The 22,910-nt window shown below is 38.6% G+C and overlaps 1 long non-coding RNA gene across 1 annotated transcript; it reads left to right on the top strand.

The window, feature by feature from the left end:
• The first annotated feature begins 20,754 nt into the window (after positions 1–20,754).
• LOC147378711 (uncharacterized) lies at positions 20,755–22,534 on the top strand. The gene is made up of 2 exons (XR_015153057.1): positions 20,755–21,425; positions 22,383–22,534. It is a non-coding gene; the product is annotated as an uncharacterized LOC147378711 (long non-coding RNA).
• Positions 22,535–22,910: the final 376 nt, after the last annotated feature.

The following is a 22,910-nucleotide window of genomic DNA, read 5'->3' as shown; positions in this document are numbered from 1 at the left end:
TAGTGTCATGAACTTCAGTCCATAGTTCTTCAGGCATTATATCAGATCTAATCCCTTGAATCTATTTGTCACTTCCACTGTATAATTGTAAGGGATTTGATTTAGGTCATACCTGAATGGTCTAGTGGTTTTCCTTACTTTCTTCAATTTAAGTCTGAATTTGGCAATAATTATTTCATTAGGTAGTAATAACATTTGTATACAAACATGAAATAATTTTTTTCCTTCATTGACTCAAAAACTATATGTTAAATATTTTCTGAATCTGGCACTGGGGATACAAAACGTAATAAAATATGGTCCACAGATGATTAAATATACAAGATGAGAAGTTCTGATAATGATGAGTCAAGTGATATGGAGTTGTAGCTAGATGATATTCATATTATCTAGGGCCTTAGTTCTTAACTTTAGGTGCATGTTAGAATCGTCTGGAGAGGTGCAAAAAATTCCTATGCCCAGATGGCAGCCCAAGTCAATTAAATCAGAATTTCTGAGGGTGGCTTCCAGGCCTCAGTTTTATCTTGAAGCTTTCTAAGAGATTCTAATGTGAAGCCAACTTTGAAAATCACAGGTCTAGATATTTGCAGATGGAGTCCCAGAAGAGTTGAGACTTGAGTTGACATTTTACTTAGATATATGAAGAAATGGGGATGCTATAATAGGAGGAAAGTGCATTTTGAAGGGCAAAGGGTTATGAAAGTAGCATGAAGTTTTAGGCAATTCACAGGTTATTCAGTACAGCAGAAGAAAAGATAGAGAATGGAATGCCCTAAAATTTGAGGGAGAGGTAGGTAGGAAACTAATTATAAAGAACTTTAGCCTACTTATTTCCAACAGAAATGATCATCACAGTGATAAAGTGGCAAAGGATAAGAGGAGTGAGCTTAGAATGAAGTAGAAGAATAAAGATGCAAGACTAGGAGTGTATGGCTGTAAGGAAGAAAGGAACACGCCAGGATGGAAAGGAGCCAGTAACTCAAATGGTCAGAAAGGCAGAGGGGCTGGTAGAGTCATGAGGAAAGAAGTTTTGATTAATATAGGAAAGTTTTGGTATTCAGTGTTGGTGTCAGACTTAGTTAATGTTTCTATACAATTGTTACCTCCAGTGGACTTATGGATCATGGGGGATTGCCTGGGAGAGGAGGTAGAGGGAATTAGGTAAGGTGGTCCATGTTCTCTGTTACCTGGCTAGAGGTATTAGGATTCAGTTATCTCAGGCATGGAGAATCAGAGGCCTGGGCTGAGGAGCAGATTGTGAGGTTGGTATTTAATGTTTACTCTAATATCCTGGGGTTGAAAATTTCTGGCTGTACCAGCAAATTTAGGATCTTTGAACATCTGTAATCACATATCCTACCTTACCACATGTTACTACAGATCCACTCTCTCTGCTTCTATTAGGGACAGCACTTCCACATGCATACTGAATCATACCATGTGAAAATATTTTGGTTCTGCAATTATTCCCTTTCCTTATTTATTAACAGTTTTCTTTTTCCTGCTGGGCCATTGCCAACAATATACCAACATGTTTGCTGTCTTTAAAATAACCCCCTCACTTCATATTTCCTCTGTGTAATGCTCTTATGTTTCTTATCCTTATTGTCTTAACCTATTTATTATCTCTCTGTTTCTTAACCTTTTCAGAAGGATTACCTGTCTTCATTCTATCTCCTTTACCTCAATTTTCTTCTGAACATACTCCAACAGGATTTTCACTTTCTCCATGCCTCTAATACCTCAGATATGCAGATGACACCACCCTTATGGCAGAAAGTGAAGAGGACCTAAAAAGTCTCTTGCTGAAGGTGAAAGGGGAGAGTGAAAAAGTTGGCTTAAAACTCAACATTCAGAAAATGAAGATCATGGCATCTGGTCCCATCACTTCATGGGAAATAGATGGGGAAACAGTGGAAACAGTGTCAGACTTTATTTTTCTGGGCTCCAAAATCACTGCAGATGGTGACTGCAGCCATGAAATTAAAAGACGCTTACTCCTTGGAAGAAAAGTTATGACCAACCTAGATAGCATATTCAAAAGTAGAGACATTACTTTGCCAACAAAGGTCTGTCTAGTCAAGACTATGGTTTTTCCAGTGGTCATGTATGGATGTGAGAGTTGGACTGTGAAGAAAGCTGAGCGCTGAAGAATTGATGCTTTTGAACTGTGGTGTTGGAGAAGACTCTTGAGAGTCCCTTGGACTGCCAGAAGATCCAACCAGTCCATTCTGAAGGAGATCAGCCCTGGGATTTCTTTGGAAGGAATGATGCTAAAGCTGAAACTCCAGTACTTTGGCCACCTCATATGAAGAGTTGACTCATTGGAAAAGACTCTGATTCTGGGAGGGATTGGGGGCAGGAGGAGAAGGGGACGACAGATGGATGAGATGGCTGGATGGCATCACTGACTCGATGGACGTGAGTCTGAGTGAACTCCGGGAGTTTGTGATGGACAGGGAGGCCTGGCGTGCTGCGATTTATGGGGTCGCAAAGAGTCGGACGTGACTGAGCGACTGAACTGAACTGAACTGATGCCTCTACAATTACTCTTGTTAAGGTCATTAATGGCTTTCAAATTGCCAAAATCAATGGACAAATTTAAGTTCTAATCTTACCTGACTTTATTTGCATCATTTGGCAGCAGTTAGTCCTAATACCCTGAACACTATCTTCCTTTGAATTAGGATACTATTCCCTTTTGGTTTTACCCATACCTCAGTGGTCACAGGTTCTCAGTCTCCCTTGCATTTATTTCCTATTCTTAACTTTTCTATTGCTCTTTCTTCCTTCCCTAGCTGCATCCATTCCCCAGTTCATCTGGTCCAGTGGCATGGCTTTGATTTCCATCAATATGTTGACTCATATTTATATATCCAGCCTCTCCTATGAGTTCTAGGCTCATTGGTCAAAGTATCATTTTTAAAATTGCTACCTGGAGTTCAAGTAGATATCTTATGCCTCAAATAGAAATCCTTTATTAAGTCTTATTTCTTCCCTAGTGTTCTCCTACCTTAATAGTTGAATCACAATTCTTAAAATAATTAATAAAACTTGTATGATTTACAGGCTTCCCAGGTGGCACTGGTGATAAAGAACCCACCTGCCAATGCAGGAGACATAAGAGATGCAGATTTGATCCCTGGGTCAGGAAGATTCCCTGGAGGAAGGCATGGTAACCCAAGCCAGTATTCTTGCCTGGAGAATCCCCATGGACAGAGGAGCCTGGCAGTCTACAGTCTGCAGTGCTGCAAAGAATCGGACAGGACTGAAGTGACTTAGCACGATCACTGGGTTGGGAAGATCCCCTGGAGGAGGGCAATGCAACCCACTCCAGTATTCTTGCTTGGGGAATCCCCATGGATAGAGGAACCTGGCAGGTTACAGTACATACGTTGCAAACAGTTGGACATGACTGAAGGGACTTAGTACTCAAGCATGTATGATTTACTCTTGGCTAGTTCTTTGACCTGTGCTTTTTGCTACTCTTACTCTTGACTCACTGTACTGGCCATACTGATCTTCTTGCTGTTTTTAAGCATGCCAGGCACACTCCGACCTCAGGGCCTTTGTACCTGCTATTCCATTCCCTGGAGTATGTTTTACTCCAGATATTCATGAGGCTTACTCTCTTCATTCCTGTCTTTGCTCAAATGTCTCTTCAGCAAAGCTTTTCTTGCTCACTCTAAAAGAGAAAGCTTTCCTTTATAACTCTCTATTCAATTCTTATTTTTCTCTGAAGAATTTACCATTGTCTTCTGTCATCCTGTTACTTGTTTATTTACTGTTTGCCTGTCTTTCGTACTAAACAGAAAGCTCTAAGAGGGCAGGGATTGTTGTCTGTATTGTTTCCAGCTTTATTTTTAGCATCTAGAATAACACAAAGTAAGGAGCTCAGTAAATATTTGTTAACTGATTGATCCAATGAATGAAATACCTGTTAATAAAAGTGGATTCTCCTTAGATAAGAATTAATCATCTTGTGTCAGAATAATCTGATATAGTTTCCTATTGCTAGAAAAATTTTAAATTATAATACGAAAAAGTCATTATTTTTAGGCTTGTACCTAGACTTATCTTGATATGCCCTCTTAAGTGAATTTCTAAGCAATGTAGCAAATTGTTCTTAGTCTTTTCCTAATGATTAATCTTATGTGTATGTGTGTGTATGTGTGTGTGTTAGTCGCTCAGTTGTGTTCGACTCTTTGTGACCCCATGGACTGTAGCCCGCCAGGCTAATCTGGTATTTGAAGTAAAATAGAAAACATTAATTTTCATTTGTTTTCTCAGAGTCTGACTTTGCGATATATTAACAGTCTTTCTCCTCCCACTTCTTTTTTTAACTACCCCTTCAGCATAATAAGCTTCCCTTGTGGCTCAGCTCTGCCTGCAATGCAGGAGACCTGGGTTCAGTCTCTGCATTGGAAAGATCCCCTGGTGAAGGGAAAGGCTACCCACTCCAGAATTCTGGCCTGGAGAATTCCATGGACTATACAGTCCATGGGGTCGCAAAGAGTCGGACATGACTGAGTGACTTTCACTTTCACCATTATAATGATACATAAAATATGAAGAAGAGGGTGGGAGCAGTTAGTTAGACTCCAGTGATACATTCTATGTTCTACATCAATGGATAGGCTTTAAGTGGAACACAAGATGAGCTTCATTCCTTCAAAACTGACTAATACATTGAACTAATCTGAGAAAAATGACTTGGCACTCACTGTAAAGGTTAGCTGACAAAGCAGATGGTTGAAATGATTTTTATTTTTCACATTAAGATGTCACTTTTAAAATTAATGCTGTACATAATAAAATTCTTAGTTCAGTGGCTTATCTTTTTCATGAAAATCTAAAATGCGAGTCATTTATTTCTGCAATTGTAAACATAAATCGCCATGGCACATAGCGTGTCAGTAATCAGAAATGGCCCTTTGAGTAAGTACTCATGCATCAATTGCCTTTGAGAAATGTGTTATTTCTGTGTTTTTCCTGATGAAGAGAAAAGGTGACAAGGAGAACTGAAAACATGAAAGCTAGTAACACTTAGAAAATAGTAAAAATACTTACAACAGAAAAATGATGACTTATGTTTACATTTCTAGTTTGTATTTTCAGATTTATAAAGGGTATGGTTTTATTTCCAAATTAAACAGCAGACAATGAGTAATGTAATACAAAATTGATTTCATTCATCAGCTTAACTGGGAAGTATTAGAGGTGCCACATTGATATATAGCATTTAATCAAAAGAAAAGCACCCAATTGCTGAATTCGAAGGCTCATATGATAATAAATCCTCAATCCACACTAGAATTTTATGTTCCTAAGCAACAGTAGTCCTCCAGTGACTTCATTATGATCAAGTTAATGTGTGTTTTTTCTCAAGGGTAGTTTGAGAGGCAAACCATAACTATTATGCATATTGGAATTATAGGCGAAAATCCCACATATGATATTATTTTGATATTATAAATAGTTCTATGCATAACAACAAAGTAGATGAGGTTCACAATAAGATCGAGGGCTTGGGGGCTCTTTTGGTATTGTAATTAATGAGGTTTCCAACCTCAGGCTGGGGACATATTTGTAATTTACTTCATTTCTTGTAATTCATTTTAGGCTGGAAAGACTCTCAGGTTGCACTTTCAAGGTTTTACAGTTATAACTGCTTGTGATGTGTTTGTGATTCTGGTGATGACTTTAAATATTAAAACTGCAACTCATGATATTTACATAGATCTAAAACTAATAACTACATAGGAAATGGTAGCTTTCTGCTCATAGAAACACTTCCTATAATATTTAATAGTTGATATCCGTTAAAAAATCCAATCTTAAAACATATTAATGCCTAGGCAAAGCTCTTTATTTTCTACTGATGAAACCCACAAATAGTACAGTATAATTCAGTTTAAATACTGACAAAGTAATGAGAGAATTTAGAAACATCAGAATTTCTATATTCTGGTGAGTATTATTTTCTTCAAGGTTGTTCTGTTAGCAATTTGCATACTTATTTCAATGACTCTACTATTATTCAAAATACATTAGTCCTAACTAAAGAAATCCTCTTTTCTTTTTAAAATTGTGATGTAAAACACATGAAATCTATTTAACTTTTTAAGTGTACAGTACTGTCAGATATAAGCACAATATTATACAGCAGATCTATAGAACTTTTTCATCTTGAATGACTAAAAATTTATACCTATTGTTTAGTGTATTAGGGTTCGCCAGAGAAACAAAACCAATAAGGTGTATAACTATATGTATATATAATATATATGTGTAATATGGGCTTCCCAGGTGGCTCAGTGGTAAAGCATCTGCCTGCCAATGCAGGAGACGCAGGAGATGTGGGTTCAATCCCTGGGTCAGGAAGATTCCCTGGAGGAGGAAATGGCAACTCACTCTAGCATTCTTGCCTGGAAAAAATTCCATGGATAGAGGAGCTTGAAGGGTTTTAGTTCATGTGTTGCAAAGAGCTGGACATGACTGAACGTGCCCACATGTGCATGTGTGTGTGCCTGTGCACACACACACATGAAATTTATTGTAAAGAATTGGCTTAGGATACTATGGAGGCTGAGAATGCTCAAGATCTGCAGTTGGCAAGCTGGAAACTTGGGAAAGTAGATATGCAGTGTGAGTCTGAAGGTTTGAACATCCAAATTATTAATATTTTTTTTGTTCTGGATTTTGGGTAACCACAAAGGTAGGAAATGTCTTATACTAAAGTAGGAAATGATTGTACTAAGATTAAGTAATATTTGTCAACAATTCTTGGATAATATTGTCCAATCTGTATGTTTCTAGTTATTACTTAAAATGAGTATACAATACCAGTTATGCATTAGTTTATAGACAGAATGGCTAATTTCTAGACTATCATAATAAGAAGGTTTAAAAAAATCCAATAATAGCTAGGAAAATTATGGAATGAAGTTTAAGTTACATGTATTTCTTTAATCTTCCAACTATCCATTCAATTCAGTAGCTCAATTGTGTTCAACTCTGCGATCCCATGGACTGCAGCACGCCAGGCCTCCCTGTCCCTCATCAACTCCCGGAGCTTACTCAAACTCATGTCCATTGAGTCGGGGATGCCACCCACCCATTTCATGCTCTGTTGTCCCCTTCTCCTCCCACCTTCAGTCTTTCCCAGAATCAGGGTCTTTTCAAATGAGTCAGTTCTTTGTAACAGGTGGCCAAAGTATTGGAGTTTCAGCTTCAATATCAGTCCTTCCAATAAATATTCAGGACTGATTTCTTTTAGGATGGACTGGTTGAATCTCCTTGCAGTCCAAGGGACTCTCAAGAGTCTTCTCCAACACCACAGTTCAAAAGCATCAATTCTTCAGCACTCAGCTTTCTTTATAGTCCAACTCTCACATCTGTATATGACTACTGGAAAAACCATAACCTTGACTGGACAGACCTTTGTTGGCAAGGTAATATCTCGGCTTTTCAATATGCTGTCTAGGTTGGTCATAACTTTTCTTCCAAGGAGTAAACATCTTTTTATTTCGTGGCTGCAGTCACCATCTGCAGTGATTTTGGAGCCCCCCAAAATAAAGTCTCACTGTTTCCATTGTTTCCCCATCCATTTCTCCCTCGTCCACAATAAATTATAATTTTTAATAAATAAGTATTGTAGTGCTATTTGCCAACCCTTGGTACACTTAGCATATATGACCCTGAACTTGCCTGTCTGTAAGGGGACAGCACTTGTCACTGTATTGATATACAGCTTGTCCTGTGAACTGTCCCAGGGTTTCAAGTCCTGACCAAATCTGTCTTTACTTGAACATACTACTTAGCATGGATACTCACTATACAACAGGAGAAAAATTCTACTTTTTAAATATAAAATGTCAAATGAAATTAAGCAAAATTTAAGAAAGGAAAAAAAAATGAAAAAGTGGTACCAGTAATTTCTTCCTGACTCTGGAAATCTTAACATATAGTAATGGCAATCAATACATCTTTATTTGTTAATTGGTAGAAAATAACTGTATAGTTCAAATTGAGGTAAAATAAGAAACTTAGAGCTATGGGTGAAATATGAAAGAAAAAAAAAAAAAGGGCTAGAGTGAAAGTTCCAAAGCATGATCAGTAATTCAAATACTTAAGGAATGCTATCAGTTCAGTTCAGTTCAGTCGCTCAGTCATGTCCGACTCTTTGCGACCCCATGAATCGCAGCACGCCAGGCCTCCCTGTCCATCACCAACTCCCGGAGTTCACTCAGACTCACATCCATCGAGTCAGTGATGCCATCCAGCCATCTCATCCTCTGTCGTCCCCTTCTCCTCCTGCCCCAAATCCCTCCTAGCATCAGCATCTATACAACTCTGCTAATTTGCACACATGCATATGCATGTGTGAATGAATATATTTGGGGGTGCATAACTTCCTACACTTGTGAGAATGTATTGATACTTATCAATGTTTCATTAAAAATGTTATTATGTTCACATGAGAGTGGTAAATAATGACATTTTATTTTAACTATTAATCAATCATTTGTTAATACAATTAGGACATGATTCTCAAAGTATGGATTTTTGGATCACAGTAGCATGACCGTGTAAATGTCATGGAAACTTGAAAAAAAGAAATGTAAAAAAGAAAGAAATACAGAAAGAAATGTAAAATCTCAGGTTCCACCCAAGATCTACTGAAACAGAGCCTTATGTTAACATAATTGTTAACAAGATCATCACATGATTTGTATGCATGTTCAAGTTTGACAAGTTGTTCAAGTTAGGACATTTAATTTGGCAACAAGGAAGACGATGGTGATGGTACCTTGGTTGGCTACTTGGGCAAGTAATAGTCTAGATAAATGATACTGATGGTCTGAACAGCATAGTGGTAGTGTGAAAAGGGATTGATAAGAGCTACAAATTTTAAAAGTAATTCCCATGTGGGGTCCACTCTGTAATATACTTTTGCAGTGGATCTAAGGTGAAGCCTAAGTATAAAAGTATTTTTTAAATCTTCCCTGATGATTGTACCGCTCCCCTGTGCATCCACAGTTGAGAATCATTGCTCTATAGACTGGGAACTTTAAAATAAGCATAGTAAAAGTAAATAATGGTGTGACATGATGGTAATACAAAAGTAAATTAGCTTCTTAATTATACCAGAAAACTCCCCACTTCATTAAAAACTTTGATTTAGTTTTCACCTTTTTTTTATGTTTTAAAACAAATAGTACTTATTTATTTGGATTTTGAATTATCAAATAAACGTTGTCTTTTTTTCAGTTTTCATTGTATGGAATTTTTGCTCATGCTTTCAGCCTGTCATGCCTTAAATTAATTTTCTTAAACATACTGTCTGCCTTAAAAAAAAACTAAACATATAGAATAAATTGTTTCCTGAAGTGAGTTCATAAGGCATGACTATTATATATCTAATTATGAAGATCAAACTTCTCTTAAACATTTCATTAAAAAGTGAATAGGATATAAGAAAAATACTTAGGAAGCAGATTCATGTAGAGTCAAACAATTTTAATACAAAAGTATTTTTCTTGTTCATTTTTATTTTGGATTTATCATAAATTGTCAATGTTTCTCAAAATTAATATAAGGGCTCAGTATTATTACCTTTTTCAAATATTTTGCTGCACATTTCTCAAACCCATTAAGATACATCAGCTAGCACTCAGGTTAGCAGTACTCAGAATTTAAGTTTATAGGTGGCAAATTTAGAATTTCTTGGCTCTTACTTTCACAGGGTACAATTGTTCACAAAGGTTATTACCAATATCAAGTAGTTTTAAAGCTCCAAAGCTTTAACCAATTCACTTTTCCTCCTCTGGTTCTCAGATAAAATCATGCTTTTTATTTATTCTGTTGCTCAGAGAAGAAAGAAAAGAGCTATTTTTTTCCTTTGAACACATACTACTTTGTCATACCATTGTGCAGGCAGCTTTATGTACAAATTTTCTAATTCTTATAACAAATTTACCAGGTAGCGTTAAACTCAGATCTGCCTGACTTCCAGCCTATGCACATTTGATTAACTGACTCGTTCTTCCTTATCAAATGTCACAGAGCTCTGTTGGCATTTACCAATATTTTTCAGAAAATCCTTTTGCTCTTATAAAACATCTTTTTTGCAGTCACCAACATATTAATAGTATTGTAAAACCCCTTGTTTAAATTTATACTTTTGTTTATAATCCTCTAGCCTCTGAGCTTCCCTGGTGGCTCAGTGGTAAAGAATCTGCCTGTTAATGTAGGAGACACAGGTTCAATCCCTAGGTTGGGAAGATCCACTTGAAAAGGAAATGGCAACACCTTGGATCCTGTCAAAATAAATTTACTTCAGTACTTTGAATCTTCCCAAATTCTCTGTTCTCCTGTGTATGTTGCTTGGTGTGCCTGGGGTGCTATTATTCCTTCTTAATCCCATGGCAAATTTCCACCCTTTATATTAGTCTGGTTCTCCAGAGAAAGAGAACTAAAGAAAGTATACATATAAAGAGATTTATCATGAGAAATGGGCTCATGTGATCAAGGAGGTGGAGGAGTCCCCGGAACTGCAGCTGGCAAGCTGAAGAACCAGGAAAGCTGGTGGTATAGTTTAGGCTGAGTCTGAAGACTTGACAACCAGAGAAACTAGTGGTGTAAGTTCCAGTTGGGGTCCAAAAATATGAAAGTGTTAGTCGTTCAGTTGTGTCTGATTCTTTGGGATATCATGAAATTTCCTTGGAATGAAAGTGATGACCAACCTAGACAGCATATTAAAAAGCAGAGACATTACTTTGGCAACAAAGGTCTGTCTAGTCAAGTCTACAGTTTTTTTCCAGTAGTCAGGTATGGATGTGAGAGTTGGACTATAAAGAAAGCTGAGTGCTGAAGAATTGATGCTTTTGAAATCTGGTGTTGGAGAAGACTCTTGAGAGTCCGTTGGATTGCAAGGAGATCAAACCAGTCCATTCTAAAGGAAATCAGTCCTGAATATTCATTGGAAGGACTGATGTTGAAGCTGAAACTCCAATACTTTCACCACCTGATGCGAAGAGCCGACTCATTTGAAAAGACCCTGATGCTGGGAAAGATTGAAGGCGGGAGGAGAGGGGGACAACAGAGGATGAGATAGTTGGATGGCATCACTGACTCAATGGACATGAGTTTGAGTAAACTCCGGGAGTTGGTGATGGACAGGGAGGCCTGGCGTGCTGCAGTCCATGGGGTCGCAAAGAGTCCGACATGACTGACTGACTGAACTGAACTAAACTGTGGCCTACCAGCCTCCTCTAGTCATGGAATTCTCCAGGCAAGAATACTAGTGTAGGTTGCCATTCCCTTCTCCAGGGGATCTTTCCGACCCAGGGATTGAACCCAGGTTTCTTACATGGCAGGCAGATTCTGATCCACCAGGGAAGCCCCAAAGGCAGGAGAATACTGATGTCCCAGCATGAAGAACATCTGGCAGAGAAATAATCCTCTATTTGCCTTTTGTTCTATTCAAGACTTCAGTGGATTGGATGCGGCTCTTCCACATTGAGGAGACAATATAATTTAATTAGTCTGATTCAAATGTCAACCTCATCCAGAAACACTCCAACAGACATAGCTAGAATAATATTTAAGCAAATATCCAGGCTCCTCTGTTTCAGTCAACTTGACACAAAAAGTTAATCATCACAACTTCCTATAACATTTAACTGAGGTATCCTGTGCTTTCAAGCTGTTCCTGAACATTATGTTGCTGTTCAGTCACTCAGTGGTGTTTGACTCTGTCACCCCATAGACTGCAGCATGTGAAGCTTCCCTGTCCTTTACTATCTCTCAGAGTTTGCTTAAACTCGTGTCCATTGAATCAATGATGTCATCCAACCATCGTATCCTCTGTTGTCCCCTTCTTGCCTGCCTTCAATCTTTCCTAGCATCAGGGTCTTTTCCAATGAATTGGCTCTTCACCTGAGGTGGCCAAAGTATTGGAGTTTCAGCTCCAGCATCAGTCCTTCCAATGAATATTCAGTATTGATTTCCTTTAGATTGACTGGTTTGACTCCTTGCTGTCCAAGGGACTCTCAAAAAATCTCTCCAGCATCACATTCAAAAGCATCAACTCTTCAGTGCTCAGCCTTCTTAATAGTCCAATTTAATAGTCCAATTCTCACATCTGTACATGATTATCAGAAAAACCACAGCTTTGACTATACGGACCTCTATCAGTAAAGTAATCTCTCTGCTTTTTAATATGCTGTCTAGATTTGTAATAGCTTTTCTTCCAAGGAGCAAGTGTCTTTTAATTTCATGGCTGCAGTCACCATCCACAGTGATTTTGGAGCCCAAGAAAATAAAGTCTGTCACTGTTTCCATTTTTTCCCCACTTTTGCCATGAAATGATGGGACAGGATGGCATGATCTTAGTTTTTTGAATGGTGAATCTTAAGCTCGCTTCTTCACTCTCTTCTTTCACTTTCATCAAGAGGTTCTTTAATTCTTCTTTATGTGCCATAAGGGTGGTATCATCTGCAAATTTGAGGTTATTGATTTTCTCCTGGAAATCTTGATTCCAGTTGGTGATTTATTGAGCCTGGAATTTCACATGATGTACTCTGCATATAAGTTAAATAAGCAGGGTGACAATACACAGCCTTGATGTACTCCTTTCCCAATTTTGAACCAGTCTGTTGTTCCATGTCCAGTTCTAACTGTTGCTTCTTGACTTGCAAACAGGTTTCTCAAGAGGCAGGTTAGGTGGTCTGGTATTTCCATCTCTTTAAGAATTGTCTACAGTTTGTTGTGACTCACACAGTCAAGGGCTTCAGTGTTGTCAATGAGGCAGAAGTAGATGCTTTTCTGGAATTTCCTTGTTTTTTCTTAGTTCTAACAGACGTTGGCAATTTGGTCTTTGGTTTCTTTGCTCTTTCTAAATCCACCTTGAACATATGGGAGTTCTTGGTTTATGTACTGTTGAAGCTTAGCTTGAAGGATTTTGAGCATTATCTTGCTAACATGTGAAATGAGTGCAACTGTGCAGTAGTTTGAGCATTCTTTGGCATTGACCTTCTTTGGTATTGGAATGAAACTAACCTTTTTAAGTCCTGTGGCCACTGCTGAGTTTTCCAAAATTTCTGGCATATTGAGTGCAGCACTTTCACAGCATCATCTTTTAGGACTTGAAATAGCTCAGCTGGCATTCTATCACCTCCACTACCTTTGTTCATAGTGATGATTCCTAAGGCCCACTTGACTTCACACTCCAGGATGTCTTGCTCTAGGTGAGTGGCCAGGCCATCATGGTTATCTGGGTCATTAAGACCAGTTTTGTATAGTTTTTCTGTTATTCTTGCTACCTCTTCTTAATATCTTCTTCTTCTGTTAGGTCCATACCATTTCTGTCCTTTATTGTGCCCATCTTTGCATGAAGTGTTTCCTTGGTATCTCTAAATTTCTTGAAGAGATCTCTAGACTTTCCTATTTTGTTGTTTTCCTTTATTTCTTTGCATTGATCGCTGAGGAAGTCTTTCTTATCTCTTCCTACTATTCTTTGGAACTCTGCATTCAGACGGGTGTATCTTTCCTTTTCTCCTTTACCTTTTGCTTCTCTTCTTTTCTCAGCTATTTGTAAGGCCTCCTCAGACAACCATTTTACATTTTTGCATTTCTTTTTCTTGAGGATGGTTTTGATCACCACTTCCTGTACAATGTTATGAACCTCTGTCCATAGTTCTTCAGGCAGGCTGTCCATCAAATCTAATCCCTTAAATATATTTGTCATTTCCACTGTATAATCATAAAGGATTTGATTTAGGACATACCTGAATGGTCTAGTGGTTTCCCCTACTTTTTTCAATTTAAGTCTGAATTTTGTAATAAGGAGTTCATGATCTAAGTCAAGGCTATGGTTTTTCCAGTGGTCATGTATGGATGTGAGGGTTGGACTATAAAGAAAGCTGAGTGCTGAATAATTGATGCTTTTGAACTGTGTTGTTGGAGAAGATTCTTGAGAGTCCCTTGGACTGCAAGGAGATCCAACCAGTCCATCCTAAAGCAGATCAGTCCTGGGTGTTCTTTGGAAGGACTGATGTTGAAGCTGAAACTCCAATACTTTGGCCACCTGATGTGAAGAGCTGACTCATTGGAAAAGACCCTGATGCTGGGAAAGATTGAGGGCAGGAGGAGAAAGGGGCGACAGAGGATGAGATGGTTGGATGGCATCACTGACTCAATGGACATAGGTTTGGGTGGACTCTGGGAGTTGGTGATGGACAGGGAGGCCTGGTGTGCTGTTGTTCATGGGGTTGCAAAGAGTTGGACATGACTGAATGACTGAACTGAACTGATCTAAGCCACAGTCACCTTCTGATCTTGTTTTTTTTTTTTTACTGTATAGAGCTTCTCCATTTTCAGCTAAAAAAGAAGCCTGAGCATTAGAGGCTTAGTTAATTGCTTAGAGGAACAAGAGATCAAATTGCCAACATCTGCTGGATCATGGAAAAAGCAAGAGAGTTCCAGAAAAACATCTATATTTGCTTTATTGACTATGCCAAGCCCTTTGACTGTGTGGATCACAATAAACTGTGGAAAATTCTGAAAGAGATGGGAATACCAGACCACCTGACCTGCCTCTTGAGAAATCTGTATGCAGGTCAGGAAGCAACAGCTAGAACTGAACATGGAACAACAGACTGGCTCCAAATAGGAAAAGGAGTACGTCAAGGCTGTATATTGTCACCCTGTTTATTTAACTTATATGCAGAGTACATCATGAGAAACGCTGGACTGGAAGAAACACAAGCTGGAATCAAGATTGCCGGGAGAAATATCAATAACCTCACATATGCAGATGACACCACCCTTATGGCAGAAAGTGAAGAGGAACTAAAAGGCCTCTTGATGAAAGTGAAAGTGGAGAGTGAAAAAGCTGGCTTAAAGCTCAACATTCAGAAAACGAAGATCATGGCATCTGGTCCCATCACTTTATGGGAAATAGATGGAGAAACAGTGAAAACAGTGTCAGACTTTATTTTTCTGGGCTCCAAAATCACTGTAGATGGTTACTGCAACCATGAAATTAAAAGACGGTTACACCTTGGAAGGAAAGTTATGACCAACCTAGATAGCATATCGAAAAGCAGAGACATTACTTTGCGAACAAAGGTCCGTCTAGTCAAGGCTATGGTTTTTCCAGTGGTCATGTATGGATGTGAGAGTTGGACTGTGAAGAAGGCTGAGTGCTGAAGAATTGATGCTTTTGAACTGTGGTGTTGGAGAAGACTTTTGAGAGTCCCTTGGACTGCAAGGAGATCCAAGCAGTCCATTCTGAAGGAGATCAGCCCTGGGATTTCTTTGGAAGGAATGATGCTAAAGCTGAAACTCCAGTACTTTGACCACCTCATGCAAAGAATTGACTCATTGGAAAAGACTCTGATGCTGGGAGGGATTGGGGGCAGGAGGATAAGGGGACGACAGAGGATCAGATGGCTGGATGGCATCACTGACTCGATGGACATGAGTCTGGGTGAACTCCGGGAGTTGATGATGGACAGGGAGGCCTGGCGTGCTGCGATTCATGGGGTCGCAAAGAGTCGGACACGACTGAGCGACTGAACTGAACTGATAGCACCTATGACAGATATTTAGCTGTTCAACCAATTATTTTCTTTTCCTGCTGGGCACATATTCAGACTACATTACTCAAACTCCTTTGTCCTTTTGTGTGGCCATGTAGCCTTACAGCTAAATTTCTCCCACACAATCTGTTCTTTCTTCTCTTGTCTTGTTAATTGCTTGCTTATATAGACAAGTTATCCTTTTTAAAAACTTTTAATTTTATATTGGAGTATAGTTTATTAGCAATGTTATATTAGTTTCAGGTCCATAGTAAAGTGATTCAATTATACAGATACATGTATGTATTCTTTCTCAAATTATTTCCCCATTTAGGTTGTTACATAATGTTGAGTAGAGTTCCCTGTGCCATACAGGGTATGTGGGGGGAGGGATAGTTAGGGAGTGTGGGATTGACATGTATACACTGCTATATTTAAAATCGATAACCAGCAAGGAACTATTGTTCAAGAGAAGTTATCTTTAAAAACCATGTGTTGAAATGCCAGAGCCTGTCAGCTGGGTTCCTGAATGACTAAAGGAATACATCTGCCAGTCCTCCATCCTATCTCTGCCCCACTGTCCTATCAATGGAATAAAATAAAATTTTATTGCATTAAGCCATCATAGAAATAGCAAGGGAATTCCAGAAAAGCTTCTGCTTCTGCTTCATTGACAACACTAAAGCCTTTGACTGTGTGAATATCAACAAACTGGAAAATTCTTTAAGAGATGGGAATATTAGACCATCTTACCTGCCTCCTGAGAAACCTGTATGTAGGTCAAGAAGCAACAGTTAGAACTGAACATGGAAAAACAGACTGGTTCCAAATTGAGAAAGGAGTATGTCAAGGCTGTATATTGTCACCCTGCTTATTTAACTTATATGCAGAGTCAGTTCAGTTCAGTCGCCCAGTCGTGTCTGACTCTTTGTGACCCCATGAATCGCAGCACGCCAGGCCTCCCTGTCCATCATCAACTCCCGGAGTTCACCCAGACTCATGTCCATTGAGTCAGTGATGCCATCCAGCCATCTCATCCTCTGTCGTCCCCTTCTCCTCCTGCCCCCAATCCCTCCCAGCATCAGAGTCTTTTCCAATGAGTAAACTCTGCATGGGGTGGCCAAAGTACTGGAGTTTCAGCTTTAGCATCATTCCTTCCAAAGAAATCCCAGGGCTGATCTCCTTCAGAATGGACTGGTTGGATCTCCTTGCAGTCCAAGGGACTCTCAAGAGTCTTCTCCAACACCACAGTTCAAAAGCATCAATTCTTCAGCGCTCAGCCTTCTTCACAGTCCAACTCTCACATCCATACATGACCACTGGAAAAACCATAGCCTTGACTAGACCGACCTTTGTTGGCAAAGTAATGTCTCTGCTTTTGAATATGCTATTTAGGTTGGTCATAACTTTCCTTCCAAGGAGTAAGCGTCTTTTAATTTCATGGCTGCAATCACCATCTGCAGTGATTTTGGAGCCCCCAAAAATAAAGTCTGACACTGTTTCCACTGTTTCCCCATCTATTTCCCATGAAGTGATGGGACCGGATGCCATGATCTTCGTTTTCTGAATGTTGAGCTTTAAGCCAGCTTTTTCACTTTCCACTTTCACTTTCATCAAGAGGCTTTTTAGTTCCTCTTCACTTTCTGCCATAAGGGTGGTGTCATCTGCATATCTGAAGTATATTGATACTTCTCCCAGCAATCTTGATTCCAGCTGTGCAGAGTACATCATGTGAAATACTGGGGTGGATGAATCACAGACCAGAATCAAGGTTGCTGGGAAAAATATCAGTAACCTCAGATATGTAGATGACACCACCCTTATGGCAGAAGGTGGTGAGGAATTAATGAGCCTCTTGATGAAAGTGAAATAGGAGAGGAAAAAGTTGGCTTAAAACTCAACAGCAAAAATGAAGATCATGGCATCCTGTCTCATCACTTCATGGTAAATACATGGGGAAACAATGGAAGCATTGACAGCCTTTATTTTCTTGGGCTCCAAAATCAATGAGGTTGGAGTCTTCAGCCATGCAATTAAAAGATGTTTGCTCCTTGGAAGAAAAGCTATGACCAACCTAGACACCATATTAAAAAGCAGAGACTTTTTTTTTCTTTTTTTAAAATATAAATTTATTTATTTAAATTGGAGGCTAATTACTTTACTATATTGTATTGGTTTTGCCATACATCAACATGAATCTGCCACGGGTGTACACGTGGTCCCCATCCTGAACCCCCCTCCCACCTCCCTCCTCATACCATCCTCTGGGTCATCCCAGTGCACCAGCCCTGAGCGTCCTGTATACTGCATCGAACCTGGACTGGTGATTTGTTTCACATATGATATTATACATGTTTCAATGCCATTCTCCCAAATCATCCCACCCTCCCCCTCTCCCACAGAGTCCAAAAAACTGTTCTATACATCTGTGTCTCTTTTGCTGTCTTGCATACACGGTTATCATTACCATATTTCTAAATTCCATATATATGCATTAATATACTGTATTGGTGTTTTTTCTTTCTGGCTTACTTCATTCTGTATAATAGGCTCCAGTTTCATCCACCTCATTAGAAATGATTCAAATGGATTCTTTTTAATGGCTGAGTAATACTCCATTGTGTATATGTACCACAGCTTTCTTATCCATTCATTTGTTGATGGACATCTAGGTTGATTCCATGTCCTGGCTATTATAAATAGTGCTGCGATGAACATCGGGATACACGTGTCTCTTTCAATTCTTGTTTCTTCCGTGTGTGTGCCCAGCAGTGGGATTGCTGGGTCGTATGGCAGTTCTATTTCCAGTTTTCTAAGAAATCTCCACACTGTTCTCCATAGTGGCTGTACTAGTTTGCATTCCCACCAACAGTGTAAGAGGGTTCCCTTTTCTCCACACCCTCTCCAGCATTTATTGCTTGTAGACTTTTGGATTGCAGCCATTCTGACTGGTGTGAAATGGTACCTCATTATGGTTTTGATTTGCATTTCTCTGATAATGAGTGATGTTGGGCATCTTTTCATGTGTTTGTTAGCCATCTGTATGTCTTCTTTGGAGAAATGTCTATTTAGTTCTTTGGCCCATATTTTGATTGGGTCATTCATTTTTCTGAAATTAAGCTGCAGGAGCTGCTTGTCTATTTTTGAGATTAAGTCTTTGTCAGTTGCTTCATTTGCTATTATTTTCTCCCATTCCGAGGGTTGTCTTTTCACCTTGCGTATAGTTTCCTCCATTGTGCAGAAGCTTTTAATTTTAATTAGGTCCCATTTGTTTATTTTTGCTTTTATTTCCTATTTTCTGGGAGGTGGGTCATAGAGGATCCTGCTGTGATGTATGTCGGAGAATGTTTTGCCTATGTTCTCCTCAAGGGGTTTTATAATTTCTGGTCTTATGTTTAGATTGTTAACCCATTTTGAGTTTATTTTTGTGTATAGTGTTAGAAAGTGTTCTAGTTTCATTGTTTTACAAGTGGTTGACCAATTTTCCTATTACCACTTGTTAAAGAGATTGTCTTTTCTCCATTGTATATTTTTGCCTCCTTTGTCAAAGATAAGGTGTCCATAGGTGTGTGGATTTATCTCTGGGCTTTCTATTTTGTTCCAGTGATCTATATTTCTGTCTTTGTGCCAGTACCATACTGTCTCGATGACTGTAGCTTTGTAGTAGAGCCTGAATTCAGGCATGTTGATTCCTCCAGTTCCATTCTACTTTCTAAAGATTGCTTTGGCTATTTGAGTTTTTTTGTGTTTCCATACACATTGTGAAATTATTTGTTCTAGCTCTGTGCAAAACACCGTTGGTAGCTTGATAGGGATTGCATTGAATCTATAGATTGCTTTGGGTAGTATACTCATTTTCACTATATTGATTCTTCCTATCCATGAACACGGTACATTTCTCCATCTATTAGTGTCCTCTTTGATTTCTTTCACCAGTGTTTTATAGTTTTCTATATATAGGTTTTTAGTTTCTTTAGGTAGATATATTCCTAAGTATTTTATTCTTTTTATTGCAATGGTGAATGGAATTGTTTCCTTAATTTCTCTTTCTGTTTTCTCCATTTTTAGTGTATAGGAATGCAAGGCATTTCTGTGTGTTGATTTGATATCCTGCAACTTTACTATATTCATTGATTAGCTCTAGTAATTTTCTGGTGGCGTCTTTAGGGTTTTCTATGTAAAGGATCATGTCATCTGCAAAGTGTGAGTTTTAACTTCTTGTTTTCCAATTTGGATTCCTTTTGTTTCTTTTTCTGCTCTTATTGCTGTGGCAAAAACTTACAAAACTGTGTTAAATAGTAGTGGTGTAAGTGGGCACCCTTGTCTTGTTCCTGACTTTAGGGGAAATGTTTTCAATTTTTCACCATTGAGGATAATGTTTGCTGTTGTTTGTCATATATAGCTTTTATTATGTTGAGGTGTGTTCCTTCTATTCCTGCTTTCTGAAGAGTTTTTTTTTTTTTTATCATAAATGGATGTTGAATTTTGTCAAAGGCTTTCTCTGCATCTATTGAGATAATCATATATCTTTTATTTTTCAATTTGTTAATGTGGTGTATTACATTGATTGATTTGCAGATATTGAAGAATCCTTGCATCCCTGGGATGAAGTCTACTTGGTCATGATGTATGATCTTTTTAATGTGTTGTTGGATTCTGATTGCTAGAATTTTATTAAGAATTTTTGCATCTATGTTCATCAGTGATACTGACCTATAGTTTTCTTTTTTTTTTGGTGGCATTTTTTCAGGTTTTGTAAAAAGCAGAGACATTACTTTGCCAACAAAGGTCCATCTAGTCAAAACTATGGTTTTCCAGTAGTCATGCATGGATGTGAGAGTTGGACTCTAAAGAAAGCTGAGTGCCAAAGCACTGATGCTTTTGAACTGTGGTATTGGAGAAGACTCTTAAGAGTCCCTTGGATTGCAAGGAGATCAAACCAGTCAATCCTAAAGGTAATCAGTCCTGAATATTCCTTAGAAGGACTGATGCTGAAGCTGAAGCTCCAATACTTTGGCCGCTGATGCAAAGAACTGATTCATTGGAAAAGACCTGATGCTGGGAAAGATTGAAGGTGGGAGGAGAAGGGGATGACAGAGAATGAGATGGTTGGATGGTGTCACTGACTCAATGGACATGAGTTTGAGCAAGCTCCAAGAGTTGATGGTGGACAGGAAAGCCTGGTGTACTGCAGTCCATGGGGTTTCAAAGTGTTGGACATGACTGAGCAACTGAACTGAACTGAAAGGTCTTCTTCCTGGGTCACCCTTGGGAAACCAAAACAAAGACACACATCTAATATAGCTCACGTCATTTGTGCATGCTCAGTTGATCAGAAGTGTCTGACTGTTTGCAAGCCCATGGACTATAGCCCACCAGGATTCTCTGTCCATGTGATTATTTAGGCAAAAATACTGGAGTGGGTTGCCATTTCCTCCTCCAGGAAATATTCCTGAGTCAAGGATCAAACTGGCATCTCCTGTGTCTCCTGCACTGGCAAGTAGAGTCTTTACCACTGTGTAAACTGGGTAGCTGTAGCTCGTCTCACATTGCTTTATACGATTCGTCTTATGTTTTTGTCTTCTACCAGATTCTAAGAACTTTAGATTCTATGTGCTGTGCTTAGTTGCTCAGTCATGTCCAACACTTTGCGACCCCATGGACTATAACCCACCAGGCTCTTCTGTCCATAGGAATTCTCCAGGCAAGAACACTAGAGTGGGTTTCCATGCCTTTCTCCAGGGGATCATCTCAACCCAGTGGTTGAACCCCAGTCTCCCACATTGCAGATGGATACCTTACCATCTGAGCCATCAGAGAAGCTCTTGAGACACTAAAGTAAGTAGAATTTTGAGATTGCTCCCAAGATTCCTGTCTCCTTGTGTACTTGTTCTAAATAATCCCCTCATCTTGAGCATGGGCAGAACCTGTGAATATGAGGAGGTAGTCACTCCTTTGATTAGATTACATTATAAGATGAGATGATAATTACATTCGATTGTAAAGAACTCTGTTTTAGCTGACTGCAGACAGAGATTCCTCTGCTGAAACTTGAAGAAGCAGGGCACTATGAATTCTATAAATGCAAGGAAATGAATTCCGCTAACAATCAAGTGACTTTGGAAGTAGATCCTGTGCCTCAGATGAGATTCCACACTTCACTAACACCTTGTCTATGGCCATGTGAGAATTTGATTACCCAGCTAAGCTACAGCCTGACTCCTGACTCAAGGAAACTGTGGGATAATAAATATATGTTGTTTTAAGTTCTTAAGCTTGTGATATTTTGTTACACAGTATAGAAAACTATTACAGACATGTATATATTCTTTTAAAAATTATGTAATATTAATTCTGTTTCCATTATGTCCTCTTGAGAACCCACACTGTCCTGAAGATAGTATTCAGCATTTCTGTGCATTTTAGAAAACTTTATTTCACTATATATATATGTCCAAAGATAATATACTATTGTTTCTTTTTTCTTGATCTTTTGTCTAAAAGAAATGAATTAAAACTCAAAGTGATTTTTTATGTTAGTTGTCCTTTTTAATATTGTCTAATTTTACATTGTGGACAAACTAGCAAATATTTCGTTATTTGCTATGACAGAAATACTTAATGCTTACTGAACAAGTGTGTACTCCACCACACCTGCCAGGCTTTAGCAGTTGGGTCATGCCATGTGACAAATTCTGACCCACGGTCTGTTAGTGGAAGTTGTCTGTGTCATTGCTGGGCTAAAGTACTGAAGAACTTCTGCAGGACATTCAGCTTATCTATTCCCTGTCTTAGCAACCAAGAAAGCTGCGTATTTAGATGATTGAACCTAGGATGGAAACAGCCTGGATTTCTGAGTCGCCGGATGGATGATTGCTGATCTGCAACACTTATGAAAATTGCACAGGACTTTTTGTGAGCAAGAAATAAAACTTTACTGTGTAAAGCCAGTGTAATTTATTATTGTGGCATATGCAGCCTAAACTACTCTGTCTGATACAGAAGCATACAAGTTCATGTATTTTATTCTCATGTTGTGCTCCTTTTTATAGCTTATCCTTATTAAGCCCTTTGTCTTACACTCTGTATAACACTGATATTGCTATATCAACTTACTTTTGATTAGTATGTTCCTTTATACTTCTGATCATCCCATTATTTTCAAACCTTTGTTTTATTTAATGCATGTCTCTTCTAAGATAACTGGGTATATTTTAAAATCAGATCTCATAGTTCTTTTTCTTCTGTTAGGTTGTTTAATCCACTTATACTATTGGGATTACTAATAGATTTAGACTTATTTCTATGATTTTATTGTTATGA

The sequence above is a fragment of the Bos grunniens genome, chromosome 2 (assembly GCF_055505025.1).
Source record: "Bos grunniens cultivar Pamir isolate PY7600 chromosome 2, Bosgru_T2T1.0, whole genome shotgun sequence".
Lineage (NCBI taxonomy): Eukaryota > Metazoa > Chordata > Mammalia > Artiodactyla > Bovidae > Bos > Bos grunniens.
This window is presented reverse-complemented; position numbering and strand designations above follow the sequence as displayed.